Here is a 17048-nt window from a genome sequence, read left to right as displayed (position 1 = left end):
GAGTATGGATTGAAACAGTGACCTAGGCCATCTTAACATTCCCTCTGACCCTTTGATGTCACTTAAACCCTAACCTCAATAGAAAAATATAGAGTCAGTGAGTCCTAGCAAAGCTGTGAGAGGCTGGAGACCACGCAGCGGGCGCTGCCCACATCAGCAAGATAACCCAGGCCTCGCGCCCAGCCTCCGAGTCCTGAGATCTTGGCAGTTTGTCCTTCTCCTCTTCTGGGCAGGTTTGAATACCCTTTGTGGATTCCCAGAAACAGTCTGAGATCTCAGTAAGATTCTGATAAAATGGAAAACAAAACCCTACAGGGGAGAAATCCTGAGTTTTCGGTGATTACAGAGGAAGCCGAACAGCCAAAAAAGGAACTATGAGCTCTGTGAGGAGAGCGGCTGTCTCAGTGAAAGGACAGAGATGTCTGCTTTCAGTCCCTGGGAGTGCTTTGCTTCAATGTCAAGTTTTAAGGAAATACTCAAAAAAGAACTCTCAGGTTATGGGTATTCAGGGCATGCCGTCTAGAGACTTAAGCTTCCTGAGAGGGAATGGAAGGGAGAAAAAGCTAACCTCTGCAATAGCTAACATTTTTTGAGCCGGGGTCTCTGATAAATCCTTTATGTACATGACTTCAATTAATCCTTACAATAATTCTATAAAGAATGGAAACTAATGAATCCCATTTGACAGATGAGAACACTGAGGCTGAGAGTTGTTAAGTAAATTGTTGTTAAGTAAAGCACAAGGTCTCTGGGTTAGTAGGAGAGATCCGAAAGCTAGTGTGTGTGTTACTCCAGAACTCACATAGCTCAGATATTAGTGGGGGGACAGATATATAGAGAAATAGATAGGTGGGTAGATAGATAGGGGGATTAGAAGCTTCTCCCTTTAGTAAGGTAAAAGGGAAAGACAATGACACTAGTCACTAAAATGCCAGAGAAAAAAGAAACTTGGGTGCTGATGGCGGGGAAGTTAATTCTATGCATTGAGGGCTATGCTTTACTGCTTTCAAATACCTTATTTCACTTGAAGGGTTATTATCCCATTTTGCAGATAAGGAAACCGAGGTCTTAGGAAGGTTAAGCAGATTTCTGAAAGTCATCAGCCAAGTGATTAGCAAAGGCTGGATTTGAACTCTGGTTGTCTGACTCCAAAATCCATGCCGTTTATAAACTCACAGTGAATGAAATGAACGCCCTGAAAGATAAAGGAGAGGAAGCGCTCCACACAGAGATGTCTGTGAATGCTGCTCACTCACGTGTTCATTCAATCAGAGCACACACGTCTGTGAGCCAGGTCTCTGAAATGGAACACAAGGTTACATGAAACTTAGCGCTTACCATTTGTTCTCTAAAAATTATGTATGATGAGCCCAAAATATAAAATATATGTAACACAAAATATACATTATATTAAAATACATGTAACATAAAATATAAGTATAAAATATATTTTTAGGGCTTCCCTGGTGGCGCAGTGGTTGAGAGTCCACCTGCCGATGCAGGGGACGCGGGTTCGTGCCCTGGTCTGGGAGGATCCCACATGCCACAGAGCGGCTGCACCCGTGAGCCATGGCCGCTGAGCCTGCACGTCCGGAGCCTGTGCTCCACAACGGGAGAGGCCACAACAGTGAGAGGCCCGCGTACCGCAAAAAAAAAAAAAAAAAAAAATTACATATATATATATATATTTTATAACAAAAAACATAAAAATATATGTAAAATATATAAAAGTTGATATTTAATGTGGAGCCACATGTGGCAAAACGCTGTATAAAGGAACCAAACGTAAAATAGATAGCTAGTGGGAAGCAGCTGCAGAGCACAGGGAGATCAGCTCGGTGCTTTGTGACCACGTAGATGGGTGGGATAGGGAGGGTGGGAGGGAGACGCAAGAGGGAGGGGATATGGGGATATATGTATATGTATAGCTGATTCACTTTGTTATACAACAGAAACTAACACACCATTGTAAAGCAATTATACTCCAATAAAGTTGTTAAAAAAAAAAAACAAGAACTCACTTCTATGCTTTAAAGCCTCTGGAATTGCTGGAATTACCAGCAGGGCCAGCATGGGAAATGTGAGGTGCTGAAATTCTTGGTCCATTTCAAACCTTCATCTCCAGTGGGCTCTCTGTACTAGACTGCTTCTTGCGAAGAAAGGCTCAAGTCCATTTTATCCAGGAAATCTTCTTTAAACCCTCTGGCCAAGCTCAACATCCACTCCTTGCGCTACTAGGGTACTTATTCACGTCAGCCCTTATTCGCAGGTCCTATGCCACTCAGTGTGTGTTGATGCGTCTTTTTTCTGCAAAGACAGGAAGGGACTCTGCCTATCTTTTTAAATATAGCACAGTACCCTGCAAGCCATCACTGCTTACATATTGAGTGTTCTACATATAATTATTGTACTGTATTTAATTAAGGTATTCTCTCAGGAAGGCCCTATAAAATCCAGAGACAGAAAGAAAAGACACACATGGCTATCTGTTACTGCATTTGTTGGTGTGGGACAGGAACAGTTTGAAGTTTCTGGTGGATGGAAAGGAAGTCAGTGAAGTTTCAAGGCCGACAGGATTTCCCAAAGTTGAGACTCCTGCGTATGTGGTCAGGAGTTTTGGGCCACCGGGATTGCCACACTGGGGACCTCTGGGATTCCTCTCGTACTCTTTACCCACATTTTCACACCCACTGCTCTGTTAGAAAGTTTAAAGAAGAAAGTATGATGCTGGAGGTACCTCGACGTTTATAAAATTCTTGATATTCAAACATATATGATATTCTCCATGACCACACGGGAAGAAATCTAAAAATCACATTCTGATCCCTGAGCTGAGGATACCAGAGGCCAGGATGGCGAAAGCACTTGAGATCCGAGGGCCAGTACGAGGAGGAGAGCACCTGGAGCCTGCATCCACATCCCCAGCCCTCTGCTCTCTCCCCACTCACCCAGGGCTTCTTTTCATCGAGCCTGACATCCTAAGTGATGGATTCGCTAACACAGTCTCAAAGGGGACTGATGTGATGTCTGATTAAGATTGCCATGCATGTGTGGAAATAAGAAAGAGAGAGAGGGAGACAGAGAGAGAGAGACCACCAACCTGAGAGGAACCCCATGTCCCACAGAGAGGCGGGCTTGGAGACAGACAAAGCAGTTAATTGGGAGCAGTTCCACTAAGGGGCCTGGGAAACTTGTGCCCAGAGGGGCGGCTGTGACCCATTTGGCACACAGGCAGTGCTGGCCTTGCATATTCCAGCATCCTCCACGGCCACACACCTGGGTTACCTCACGAGTGCAGCCGTGTCCTTAGAGATTTACGATGTTTACCAAATCTGGCAGCTGGCTAATTTGTAGGAACGGTGATCCTTTGGGAACCCACTCTGAGACCCCCCCCCCCATCGGGCTTTAGTCCCCCGGCTTATTGTTCTTGAATTGCCAGCCAGTTTCTACAGCAAAGTGCTTTCCACTCTCTTTTGGGCCCTCGTGACCCTTTGGTACCTGCCATTGGTCATTTTGGAAATCAGCTCCCTCCTGTTTGAAAGACGTGAGACCTCTCTTATTAACGTGAGGTGACCTTGGCCTGTCGTTATAAAGTTTTCTTCCATGCGGTCACTTGACATATGTAGTTATGGAAAGTGCCTCACTCTGAATTTCTCAGGAACGTGACTTGTTTGTCCTGCCAAGGGATTTTCTTATGTTATTTGAGTTCCCTCCTTCCTACGAAGGGCCCTCCGGATGGAAATTCCAGGGGTGGAAATGAAAGCAGAGGGTAAGCTCCTTGCTCCCAGGGTGCACAGTGAGTGAGTGGGGAGACTGAGATGTGAACCCAGGCAGTCTGAGTTCAGCGCCTTGACAATTTTAATTTCTGCCAAGTCTCCAGTGATACGATGCTGCTGGTCAGAGACTGCAGTTTAGGAACAAGGTACGTTAGACATGAAGAATCTCAGAATCAGGTACCTTTAGAATAAGAAGGATCTTGAGAGATTATCCTATTGAGAGGTTTACTGACTGTGTTCAGTAGAGCCTTAGGGCCCTGAAGAGGTACCTCAGAGTGGATACAGTGGGCAAGGGGAGGTCCCCCAGTTGGGTACAAAATATAATCAGAGCAGCTTATTTTTATATGTTTTATATATTGGAGTTTTATACATGGTTTTATTTGATAGGAGGTTTTTGCTACTCAGAACAAAAGTGGAACTAAACTACCAATCTAGTCCAATATTTTCTTTTCAATATGCAAATGCAGAAACAAAGGCAGAGACTTACTTAAGATCACAGAATGGCATAACTGGGTCTTTCTGGTACGTCATGCTACCTCTCACACTATACAGTTGAGCTGCCCATTTGTGCCAGACACTTATCTCTCAGCTCCAAACCTACCCTTCTACAGTCTACCCTGTGGTGCTGGAGTCGCGACCCTGCATACACATTTCTGTTTTGCTAGTTGGCTCCAGGTTAGGCTGTCAGTAATGAGTATTAGAGGGAAATTCGGAGTAACTCAGGGGTGTAAGTGTCTGGGTTTTGTCTGAGTCCAGCTAGATTTCTCCTTTTCAAATATCAGGAACTCTACTTCCCAGTGTCCTGACTTGAACGTTAGATACTGGTGAAGCTGTGACTTCAACATAGTTTGTAATTCTGTAACACACACCATTAAATGTTGTGTTTGATTTTCAAAGATGTCAGCCCAGAGGTTACAAGAGAGAAGAGATTCTTTAAGGGGTGCCACGTAACTTCTCTTTTGTGATTGATAAGAATTTAGACTTGAGCTTGCCACTTCTTTCTCTAATCCCTGCAGAGGACTCAGAAGAATCCAGCCCACACCATGGTCCTCACAGTTATCATGGCTGCCTCAGTGGTCAAGAACGTCAGCCATCTGGGCTCTCAAGGCACTTTCTTCAGTAGGCACTTTATCACAATCAACCACAGGGGTTCATCTGATTAACTGTGATGCCTTTGCACTGCATAATTACTAGCATCCTATTTTCCATTGGCATGGAGCCCATCACTGTGTTCAAACCTAAGGACACAACCACACCAATTCCTAAATACCATCTATGAGGCTCTGATTCCCTGTTTCATACCTGTCAATTTCTGTATCAATCAGGACCAGCCATGAGAAAAACCACACTGATTATTTTAACAGAGAGAATGAATGTAAGTATTGGTTAACTATATATAAAGTTATTAACTATGTAACTGCAAATAAAACACTAAGGAATCATGAAGTATCCCAAAGCAGCATATAGAAGGATGGGTTTGGACCTAAGAGAACATAAGAATAGGTATAATGTATACTGCACATTCATGTATATATAATTTTCCGTGACTTCTAAGCCTATCAAATCTCCTGAGACTGAGTCTGTATTCTTATAGCGCTTTTTACTTACTACTACAATGCCACCTTTGCATTGCGCCACTAATATCTCTATACACGTGTGTCTTCTGTTCACAGCAGATTCCTCAGTGGTGACTCTCAGCTCTGCTATATGCCCTAAAACATGGAACAAAGTAGGTCAATAAATATAGAAGAGAATAAAAAGTCATGATAATGTTGAACCTGCTTTAATTAATAGAGTACTCAGAGTAGACCCTATTCTAGAGAGTGGGCCTGTCTTGGGATTCTATCTTTAGGGTATCATATAGCCTTCTGAAAATTTTGGCTCTGTTGTATAGCTTAATGCTCTGCTTAAATGACTCCAAAATAGATACTTTCTTCTGCCTTCCTAATGTGATTTCTCAGCAGCTAAATTAAAGAGGCTGAATAATAACCCTACATCTATGCCAGTCCAGTAAGACCGTGCATGACGAGCACCCAATGCTAAGAAGAGGTTATGTTCCAAGAGGATATGAGTTCTTGTTGGGTTCCTAAGTGGATTAAATGAAGTTTCTTAATCCAAACAAACAGGATATCTGAGGTACACTAGATTTCAATCTTTTTGGAGACAGAGGCAAGATTTATACTTGCTTGTAAATTATCAGAATAGTTCTGGCGTGTGAATTGAAATGAAAAATCTTAGTGAGAGTTTATTTCATCCTTTGACAGTCATGGAAGGGTTGGCTGAGAGCAGAATTTGACAAGGGCAAGAGTGAGTTTAGGTCAGTTTTAAAACAATTTTTTTTTTAGTTGCAAACAACAAAATCCCATCTGGGTAGTTTAAGCAGTGAGAGATTGATTAAGGGGTAGAGATAGTTCCCACAATTTTTGAGAGAGCTGAGGAAATAGATTCTACGTTGAACTCCTAGGAATGACTCTTAAAACACACTGCAGAGCTGGGTCACTATAGGAGTTGCCTTCTTTGCCATAATCACAAAACTAAGATTCAGGAAGCTGCTACTCAGGAATCACACCATTTCTGTCACAAACAGGAAGGAAGAGAATCAGGATCTCTGGCTAAACCACTAGGCAAATAACAGAGCTACTGCCTCCAGAATCAAGTTGTCCTGCCATAATCCTCGCCCACAAACCAGATACCACACCCTTTACCTTTGTCCCCTCATGACTTAATTCCCAAAGTCTCTTATGAGTGCATTGGACTGGCAAGTCCCTAAACCACTTGCAAAACAGCTCTAAGATGGACTGGGAAATATCATTTTCTTCAAAAAAATTGTTTGGTTTTGTTACTCTTTCTGCTTTTTGCTTTTCATTTTCTGCTCCTTGGAAGAGGGTGTGGAACCAGACAACACGTGATGTGCACTGGGAGATAGACAAGTCAGATGCCTCTTGAAGAAGTCTGTTTGGAGACCTAAGTGGGGAGTGAGGGGGACCAGGGGGATTACTGGCTTCAGCAGGATGAGTGAGGGATGATGGGTAACAAAAGGGAGAAAAAGAGAGAGTGTTACTAAAATACCAGTGGTAAAATACCTAGAAGCATTTTGTAACAATATCATAGTATAAATAGCATGGACCATAGTATAAAATTATTTCAGTGTTTTTATTATGCTCAATCTTTGATTTTTCATTTGATTCTCAGAACAATCTTGTGAGGTAGGTGAAAAGTCAGTGAATTAGTTTTAATATCAACTAATTCCTTTACTCCATAATCTATGTTTTACACATTTGTTTTACAGTAAGTTAGAGTATGACTCTACTTAAAGTTCAATATTTTAAAATTTTTATTAAAAAACAAATAGAATTTTCTAGCTCTCTTTTTACCTTACGTTTTTGTCTGCCCTTGGGCCAGATTTTAAAAATCTCCCCTGTGTTAACAGCTTCTATTTTTCATTAAATATGAGGGAGGGATGGGGAAGTAGTTAAAAAAATAAATAGCAACAATCTTTCAAAAGGTAGGTATTTAAACTGAATTTGAAAGGTGAGATAAAGAGTATGTCTCAGAAACTGTAGAGATTGCAGCGAAGCGTCAGGCAAAGAAAGCGAACGGGCAGAACAAACCGCCCAGACAAAATGTCAAGCCAGACAAAGTTTATCTTCAAGCATCTTCCACTTCTCATTTTAGTAGGCATCGCGCTGTCTGGTTTCCTGTCCCATTTACCCTTCACTCTTTCATTGGTAGAAAAGCAAGTAAAACTGTCCTAAGAAAAGTACACTGCAGAGACTCCTCAAAGAGAAATGGGTGGATTTATTTGTCTGCCTCATTGCTGCACACCCTAATCTATATTCATTTTTCACTGTAGAATGATTAAAACTGTATAATTTTAAAATTGGCTTTGAAAACTACTGGCACCAAAATAGACAATAATTAATATCCTGTCCTTCAAACTGGAAAACATCACATTTCTCCCATGTTGCCAATGTCTGATAGTTTTAATAGATTTCTTACAGCTTCAGAATTGCCACCTGTATCTTAAAATCAGGTCTATCTACCTTTGTATGACATGGCTAATGGATGATATAAACCCATTTCCTTGGGCATCCCAACCACCCAGTTCACAGAGAAATTGTACCCAACTTACCCTCTTTGCTTTCAGATCCATTTCAATGTCTGTTTTAGATCCCATCCTCTTTATCTTTCAGTCCCAGCTTCATTGGGCCATTTGAATTAACAGAAAAAGTCATCCTCTCGGGTTTAGAGGTAACAATTTCCACTTGAGCCTGTTAGGTAGCAAAATATCAATCTCAGACAGTTCAGGGAAATCCAGTAAATTCAGAGTTAGCCAGTTGATTCAAACCTTGTTCTTCCCTAATCTCTATAGTTCCTAGAATAGTGTCTCAGTTCCATGGAACTTGGGGAATGTCCTAGAGAGAGATGGCGAGATGGAGTTTGGGTCCGGAGCATCTTATCCTTGGTCATTCTGTTTTCTGCAAAGATTTTAATCTTCGCTTATCTTAGGATATAAACTGTGATCATGACCAGATCACCCCAGTGAAGTCCCTTTTGTGATATCTTCAACAAAAATTTGCCTTACCAAGCTCTGAACCCCAAACTCATCAGCAGTTTGGCATAACCTACCATGAAAAGGAAATAAGGCAGATGGTTAATCCTTCTAGTGGTTTCAATAGGTTTTGGTCAATTGATTTGAGAATCTGATCACCACTGGTAGGATGTATGACTGTACATAAGAACGCATGTATTTCTATGAAGTAATGATGTGAAATAGAAGAATTAGTTCTGTGCCGATTTTTATTTCCTACTGGTAAATCCAGTTTCCCTATATCCCTTCTTCATTTGAGTTGCTAGACAAAACCATAATGCAACCCTCAAGAGAGAACGCATATAGCAGATGATAGGAAAAGAGAACAAAACTTACGACTTTTGAATAGTAATCAATTTTGGGGCCTCCAAAGCCATGCGGGACTCAGGGGATAAAGGTTATAATGATAAACAATGAATTGGTTCAGTAAGAGATGGTTTTTCCTCCCCCTGCACGAAAGATTTTACAGGCTGTAAGAAAAGCAAGTCAGAGGGAGTAGGATTGCTAAGATCTAAGTATGTCCTCAGTAGGGATTTTGTAACTCTTCCCTTTGGGAAAAGAGGACAGAAAAAATAATCCTAGATAGTTTAGAGGTTCCATGAACAGGTGAAGCTGTTTCTCACTTATGAAGAACAGAGCAAATCTTACATATATACATTTATTAAGTATGTATACATTTTATATTGTGTTTGTATTCAAATAAGAGAAACTTTTAGTAGAATCAGGATGTGACATGATAGAAAGACCATTGGCTTAGGTATCCTAAAATATGGGTCCTGGTTTCAGCTCCACCACAGTCATACTATGATTACATGATTTTGAACGAGACATTTCATCTCATCTCTCTTAGCCTCTTACCTCTGAAAACTAAAAGGAGAAAGACCAGATGGCCTCAATAATCTGTTTCATCTCTGGATAACTATGATTTTGACAATTTACGCCTGTATGTTTAGTCTGAGTTCTTAATCAGGCAAGAGTGAATTTTAATGCATTGGTCTGGTCAGAAATAAAAATTATAAAAAATGGATTGTTTGAAAAGAAAAATCAGTATGAGCAAGTCAGTTCTCCATCCAGTTAGAAGCATTCTTTAAAATATTTAAGTGGCCTTTCCATTCATACATTTCTGTAATGATTTATTCTAACAGACATATATTGAGTGATTTCCAGGTACCAGGTTTGGGAATCCTGGTACCTTTCCTGTCCTGCCCTAAAAAGGAATTTACATTGTCAGGAATTAAAGAGCTCTCAGATGCTGTACTTCAGCGGATCCAGCAGGATGTAGTATCAGTGAGTTGGGACAGGAAAAGGAATGAACTTACATGGAAGCTAAGACTAACCATAGGGAAATGTCAACATCCACCAAAGCCCAAACTTTAACTCTTATGTTCAAAGTAACTGACATGTCCACCATTGATAGCTGGTGAATTTTAGCTGTTCCTCTGAGTATCGACTACTTGTGGCATGTGCAACATCATAGACCAAATGGTGCTAGTGTACATCAATCCAGTTATTTTCATATGAGGAGTCTGAAGCCTTGAAAAGTGAAGTGATCGTCCAAGATTGCATGTTCGCAAGTGGTAAAGCCAGAACTAAACGTCTACATCCCTGTTTCTTACTGCTATGATTTTCCCCACCTTATTTAGCTCTGTTACTTGAACAATGGCTTTTTATCATGGCATCCTAACACAAATGTGACCTTCTGAAAACAAAAGTCAGCTATTATTTTGAGGATGAATTTAGATATCCGAACATCTCAGGAGTTGTCACATTTAGCGATGCAAAGTACAGTACATACTAGCAAGGAGGTAAATAAATTCAGAGTACATTTCCAAATCTGCTGGAAGATGAAAACTCAGCTATTTTTGTTATCCTTGGTCCAGATTTTTCTGTTTCTATAAAAAAATTGTGAGTTAAGCTGTATAACCATTGGTTTTGGCATTTTTTCAAAGGGTTTCTTTCATTTTGCAGAAGACCTCATTTATTCCTAGCTCTCCCTGCTCCCAGGGGGTTGGAAACTCAGCCAGGCATCTGATTTATATAATTAGCCTTTCGTGAGTATGGATGGCCTCTCACTCCAGCATGAAGTGAGGTGAATTTGAGGAAAAACACTCTTCCTTTATCCTCCTCCTTACCCTCCCTCCCATTCTAGTACTCATTTGTAACCCGAATTACCAGGGAAAGCAATGATTCTACAATCCATTTTGATCTCACCCCATCAGAGCTTTCAGCCAGAAAGACTTAGAAGCCGTCAATTTCATAATAATGAGTGTATAATGATGGTCCCCTTGGTACTGCTCTCACCCAAATCCCCATTTAGAGACGGTGACTGGAAGGACAAAGGCTAGTGTTTCAGGAAGGGCAGATTTAGGGTAGATCAGCCATGGAAATCAGCATTGGCTCACATGTCCAGGACCTAATGAGAATCTGGCAGAGGCCCAAAAGGAGCTGAATCCACTCTGCCTCTGCATTCTAGTCCCCATTTCAGGGCTTTTCATGAGAAGCTGTGGAATTGTAAAGGAGGAGGTAAGGGAGCCATGCAGGGAGGGGGTCTTCCCAAGAGTATTAGCAGCAGGTTAGTCTCTGTCTTGCTTAGAACACTGACAATAGAGCCTCTGATTGTTTCTTCTATGAGAGATTCTTCCACACTCATCTCTAGTCTTATTTTGTGTGAGATGTTCAAGGGCCTTGCCCTTGACAGTGGGAAGTATGCATGTTTGAAGTTCACGAGATTTCCACTCGATGATTTGAGCTCGTGTGAATTTGCCAGTGTTACTATCGGCCTCATCTTTATTCTTCCCCAATCACAATACATCACCTCCTTCAAGTGTATTCTTATGCTCAAAACCTAAGTGCTAGAAAATGTAGATGGTCAGAAAAGTATCATTGACAGATGGGAAAACTAGGGAACATGCAACATTTAGGACTAATGCCAAATTTTCTGGGAAAATGGTTTTAGATTTCTATTTGAAAGTAGCTGGAGTATGTCAGCAAGTAGGGGACTTTGCTTCCTGCAAATACAATTCTTATCAAGCTACAGGGGTGCAGGTGATGTCCCATTGGTGGGAAAGAAATGGATCACAAGGTGGCAGAAACATTTTCTTGCCCTAACTTTTTTTTATCTGGATTCATGTGGCGTTGCCTTGGATTCACATAAAAAGAAAACTTTTTACTTCGGAGTGCTAATCTCAGAGATGGCACTCATGGAAAAAACCAAACACGTGTTCAGATAGATGATTAATAAATTATTAAATGTTTACATCTTGTGAGGGAGGAGGAAATATGGTGAATGCTGCAGAATCACTGAACTCTATCTAGTTTTGATCTGAATTTAATGCTGTTTTTTCTTCACACCTAACATTCTTAGATTGAGAGGAAATACTCTTTCTTTTTTGGTCTCTGTGCTGTTACCACGTTGGTTGACTGTGAGGCCACTGGCCAGTCGGAGTTGGGCCACTTTCTTAGGTTGCAGTTTGATCTTGGGGACGTCAGATTGCTCAGCCAGGATAGTTGAAATAAAGATTGACTCTGTGTGTGACAAATAATATACCTGCTGTCACTTGCTTTCTGACACATGAAAACATTTCCTCTGGATGAGGGTCGATTTTAGGGTCTCAGTTCTCAACTCTGTGAGCAGGTGTCTCAGCTGCTGTATCTCCCGGCTCCCAACGGTGCCATCAAGATGTTTAAAGAAAGAACAATCCCAGAGGCTCAGGCCTTCTCCCTTTGGTTCTCCTTTAGCTGCATTCATATTTTAAGAAGGTGTGACACAAGTAAAAGGTGTTCATTTTTTTAAAAAAAATAAATTTATTTATTTTTGGCTGCGTTGGGTCTTTGTTGCTGTGCGCGGGCCTTCTCTAGTTGTGGCGAGCGGGGGCTACTCCTCGTTGCGGTGTGTGGGCTTCTCACTGTGGTGGCTTCTCTCGTTGCAGAGCACGGGCTCTAGACGCACAGGCTTCAGTAGTTGTGGCACGTGGGCTCAGTAGTTGTGGCTCGCGGGCTCTAGAGCGTAGTTGTGGCTCACGGGCTTAGTTGCTCTGCGGCATGTGGGGTCTTCCTGGACCAGGGCTCGAGCCCGTGTCCCCTGCATTGGCAGGCGGATTCTTAACCACTGCGCCACCAGGGAAGGCCCTAGGCATTCATTTTTGAAACAGTTGGCCCCTTACAGCTAACTCGATTTGGGAAATGTGCAGTGCTGCTTTTCAGCCCCTGGGTTTTTATTTTCATGAACTCACAACTTGCCCTCCAGGCCAGCTCCTTACTCCTCCCCTTTTCTTTCCTGGCAGTCCTCCTCCTTTGCCCTCTCTGCTTCTTAGCTTGCTTTTCAGCCAGTAGGGCTTTCTTCTTCATCTCCTGCTTATTGATGAATGACTTTCATTCATCTTTCTCTCTCTTTTTGGGGGGGCAGCGAAGGGGAGTGGGGTGGTCTATGAATAGCTATAGGCTCTGCCTGCTCCCATTTTTCCACTTGACTACTCAGTTCCATGGAGACAGAAAATGGAGGGGAGCAGCAGGGTAGGAGGCACCAGGGTCGGAGGTCAAGAGTGGCCACCTTTTGAATTAAAGCTTCTCATTTCCACTGCGGATAACATATTGTCGCCCAAAGTAACTATGCAAGTACTTGACTGTCAGAAGGCTCAAAGCAAAGGGAGAGAGGAGAAAAAGGGGGGAAAGATCAGAGAGAAGGGGAGGAATGCAAACCCTGGGGTCAGTTAACATGATTTGCAGTGTTTTTTGAGATCGTGTTTCGTGACTCCATGCAAGGGCCATTATGCTTTGTATCATTCTCAAGGGGTGGACCTGGAATATATTGTGCAGCCTGTATACAGATTACAGCCTTCCTACCTTGTAGACAGCTTTATTTAAAACTATTTAACTAGGTGGCAAACTATTGTGCAACATCAAAGCTTTTTTGGTGGGAGGGGGTAATGCTACATGTTAAATTTATTCTTACTTCCTAGAGACTTCGCAAGACTTTGCATCCAGCAGGCCCTTTGTTGGCCCTATTGGGCATTACATACGCCCTTAAGTTTATCTGTTTTAGTTTCTTAGTGACTGCCTCCTGGGTAAACTGCAAGAAATTCTGTAGATGTAGATCAGTGAGTGATATTTGCTTGGTTTTTCACTCATACGTGCTGTTTTAACATCCCCCGAATATAATTGTGATGTGGAATGGATTAACAACAGGATGAAATTGTAATTTTCCCACTGAATTTTTAAGGGCTGGGTCTCCATTCTATTCATTTCATCTTTATGCACATAGTACTAACCTCAGCAGTATTCAGTAATTGTGTATGGAAAGAATGGATGTTAAACAAGGGGAATTTAAGAATTTTTTGTCATCTTAAGTACTTTTTACATGCTAGGCTATTACTTGGTTTATATCAAATGATCCTAACACAAATTGGGAGTCAGCCTAAGAGAAGTTTTCACGCGATTAGGCTTTACTTTTGTCTGGGGAAAGGCTTTCATTCTAATAATACAATAATAATCAGATGGAATCCTCAAAATATAACCATTCGACCTGAGTCTATGATAAAGGAAAAGGATGTCCATAGCACAGGCATTTTAAAGTCTGGCAACTCATCAGAATCACTTGGGAAACTTTAAAATTCTTCCTGGGCTTCATAACTGATGATTCTGGTGTGCGACTTGTTTCATAAACTACTATCACAGTGCAGGGAAAGTAAAGAAGGAATAAGTTGTGCAAATAAACTCTTCAATCTGAAGCACTTAGTAGAATTCAGAGTCATATACAACAAAATTCCATTATAAAAACAACAAAAAAATACAAAGAGAGTGTTACGAAACAAAGCTATTTCCATGTCTCATGCAGCTGGCCCATAGAAACAGTGCCTTATTGATATGATTACAATAAATACTATACAATGAATAAACATGAACATCAAGTGCCTTCTCTCTGAAGCCATATAAGTAATAGCTATTGTTTCATGAAGGAACTAAATCGCGTACAGTTTACATTGAGAGTGGGGAGAGCAGAGCAGAACTGATATACTTTTTGAGTTATTTTGAGGTATTTATGCATCTGTGCCCTACCATTAAATAGCACATGCTATATACTCCAACCACCTATCAAGAAAATAAAATGAGATAATTCAAGTGGAAATGGCTTAAAATTATAAAAGCACCAAGTAAGTGTAAGGTGGAGTCCACTATTACATTCTGCCTAACAAAATTTCATGTCAAGGACAGCAACCACAATATTGAATACCTTGTGAAATTCCTTATCAAAATGTTAACCTGGAGCTCACACCCAGAAGTGATTTGAGGGAGAGTGTGCTGATGGTCCATAAAACTTCTTGTGATATTTGGCATTGTTGCTGGTAAATTCAACTTCCTTTTCCATTTTTGATTTCCATTCTTCTTTGCTTTATCTAGTCTATTCTGAATTTTTTTTCCACTGAATTTCACCTGATGGCCAGAACTGTCTATTTTCATTTTAAAAGCAACCTAATTCGGGGCTTCCCTGGTGGCGCAGTGGTTGAGAATCTGCCTGCCAATGCAGGGGACATGGGTTCATGCCCTGGTCCGGGAAGATCCCATATGCCGCGGAGCAACTAAGCCCGCGAGCCACAACTACTGAGCCTGCGCGTCTGGAGCCTGTGCTCCGCAACGGGAGAGGCCGCGACAGTGAGAGGCCCGCGCACCACGATGAAGAGTGGCCCCCGCTTGCCGCAACTGGAGAAAGCTCTCGCACAGAAACGAAGACCCAACACAGCCAAAAATAAATAAATAAACAAATTAATTAATTAAAAAAAAATGCAACCAAATTCTTCTTTTTACCATTAGTTAAACATCGTGTTACAATACCAACAACACTTGGGCCGTTCGGTAACTAAGGGCCAGCAGACATGGTATGTGGCCTCTGCTTTGTTCCTTACTAGCTGTGTCAAACTTCTTCATGGCATTTAGCTTCTCTGAGGACCTGGTTTCACCTCTGTAGTATGGGGATAATACAGATTGCCCCGCTTGCTTCACAAAATGGTTGGGATCAAATAAGAAAATCTGCACAATATTCTAAGTAAATCATAAATTACTGAATAAATGTAGGGACCTTTTAGGCTTTACTTTCTTTATTATATTGACTTCTCTTAAAAAAATTTTTTTTTAGTTTTTTAATTTTTTGGCTGCACTGCACAGCATGTGGGATCTTAGTTCCCTGATCAGGGATGGAACCCGAGGTCCCTGCAGTGGAAGTGCGGAGTCTTAACCGCCAGACCACCAGGGAAGTCCCTGTATTGACTTCTCTTAAATCTCTGTATAATTTTTATTTTACACAAAAATAATTTTTATAATATTTACTTCTAAAAAGAATGCCTTTAAGATGTGTTATTTGAAAACCCAAGAAATAACAAAAACAAGAAATTACTAGAACTTTTAAGGGACATATATTAACGTTGTGATTCTTATCCTGGATTTTTGATGACCAAGAGTAAAGCATTCTGGGTTACCTCTACTTTGTTAGGTCTTGATCTTCAAATGTTAAGATATATTTTAAAATTATAATATAAAGTAAAAAACATGTAGCGCTCAAAGAAAAAGAAAATAGTTTTCATGTTTGCTTGTTTTAATCTGAGTTCCCAGAATTCTGCTTATTCTGCACCTGTCAGGGAGCTCATTGGTACTTTTCCATGAGAATCCAAAATTTAAACTTCTGTTACGCATGGTGTTCTGCACTGAGTAGGTGTGTTACACATTTCTGTTGACTTTATATACATAAGCCTCAGCCATTCTTGGCCTCCTTCAGAGAAACCTGGGGCCCTTCTATTTATTACTTATCTGAATTGACCAAGAGGCTCACTCTTCCTCCCTCTTTTTAAGCATCCAGTCCAATCGTTATGTGAGCTGGTTCACCTCCAGTACTGTGACAACCCTCACTGCTCTCTCTCCTAGTGGACTTGTGGACATTTATAGTGAAGGTCCTGTAAACAGCCTGCCGCATCCCCCGTCTTCTGTGTTTTTTATACCACCCATGGGTTCCTCACTGTAACTTAGGGCTCTCCCCTTCCTGCTTTCTTTACCATGTCAGTCTTTAACTGCAGGAGTGCTTTACTTTCACATGTCAACTCTATTTCCCAACTTGCCGTGGTTCATTTCTCTCTCTGACGCATTTTGCAAATCTTTAGGGTATTGTTTAGGAAACTCTAGTTATATAAGGGTGTTGATTGCAGAAGCCACGTTTTTAGCATATACAGTACAAGATCTTTTACATTTTTTTCTCTCTAGAACCTCAGCCTGTCTCCTTTGCAAATATCCAAAACATCCTTGAAGAGCCTATTTCCACAACATTAAAAATGGGGAACAAGTGAGAATTCAGTTTAAGGTACAGGTGGAAGGATTAAATTATAAAAGGGCTAATCCCTAACAACATGGCAGGAATACGTTAGATAAACTTTGTACTATATTCAGAGTAGGATTTTGGAAATGGAACCTTTAGGCAAAGTAGTGCTCAGGAATTGGAGTTATGATCCCTTGGGGTTGAACTGATGAATTCAGGAAAAAATGAAAGCCCCATGAAGATAATCTGAGACACAGAGAAGATCAGCCTTCATGCTCTTACTGCAGCACCCTTCTCCAAAGCCCCATAGTCCTTCTTTATCAGTCAGGAGACCCACTGTGGTGAGCAGGCCTCCCAGGCCCTAGTGTCTCCTTGTCTCTGCCAT

General features: G+C 41.3%; 1 protein-coding gene and 1 long non-coding RNA gene across 4 annotated transcripts in view; one reads left to right on the top strand and one right to left on the bottom strand.

Annotated features, from left to right (window-relative positions):
- The window catches only part of PTN (pleiotrophin), a 97393-nt gene that overhangs the window by 20833 nt on the left and 59512 nt on the right, over nt 1-17048 (top strand). The window lies entirely within an intron of this gene.
- The window catches only part of LOC109552596 (uncharacterized), a 112517-nt gene that overhangs the window by 85631 nt on the left and 9838 nt on the right, over nt 1-17048 (bottom strand). Inside the window, exons 4-7 of the long non-coding RNA XR_012334091.1 lie at nt 7909-8047; nt 5385-5488; nt 2022-2307; nt 1015-1298 (exon numbers count right to left, since the gene is read on the bottom strand). This is a non-coding gene — a long non-coding RNA (uncharacterized lncRNA). The remainder of the gene's footprint in view (nt 1-1014; nt 1299-2021; nt 2308-5384; nt 5489-7908; nt 8048-17048) is intronic.

The sequence above is a fragment of the Tursiops truncatus genome, chromosome 9, assembly GCF_011762595.2.
Source record: "Tursiops truncatus isolate mTurTru1 chromosome 9, mTurTru1.mat.Y, whole genome shotgun sequence".
NCBI lineage: Eukaryota > Metazoa > Chordata > Mammalia > Artiodactyla > Delphinidae > Tursiops > Tursiops truncatus.
The sequence above is the reverse complement of the archived record's forward strand: the minus strand, read 5'-3'. Positions and strand labels throughout refer to the sequence as shown.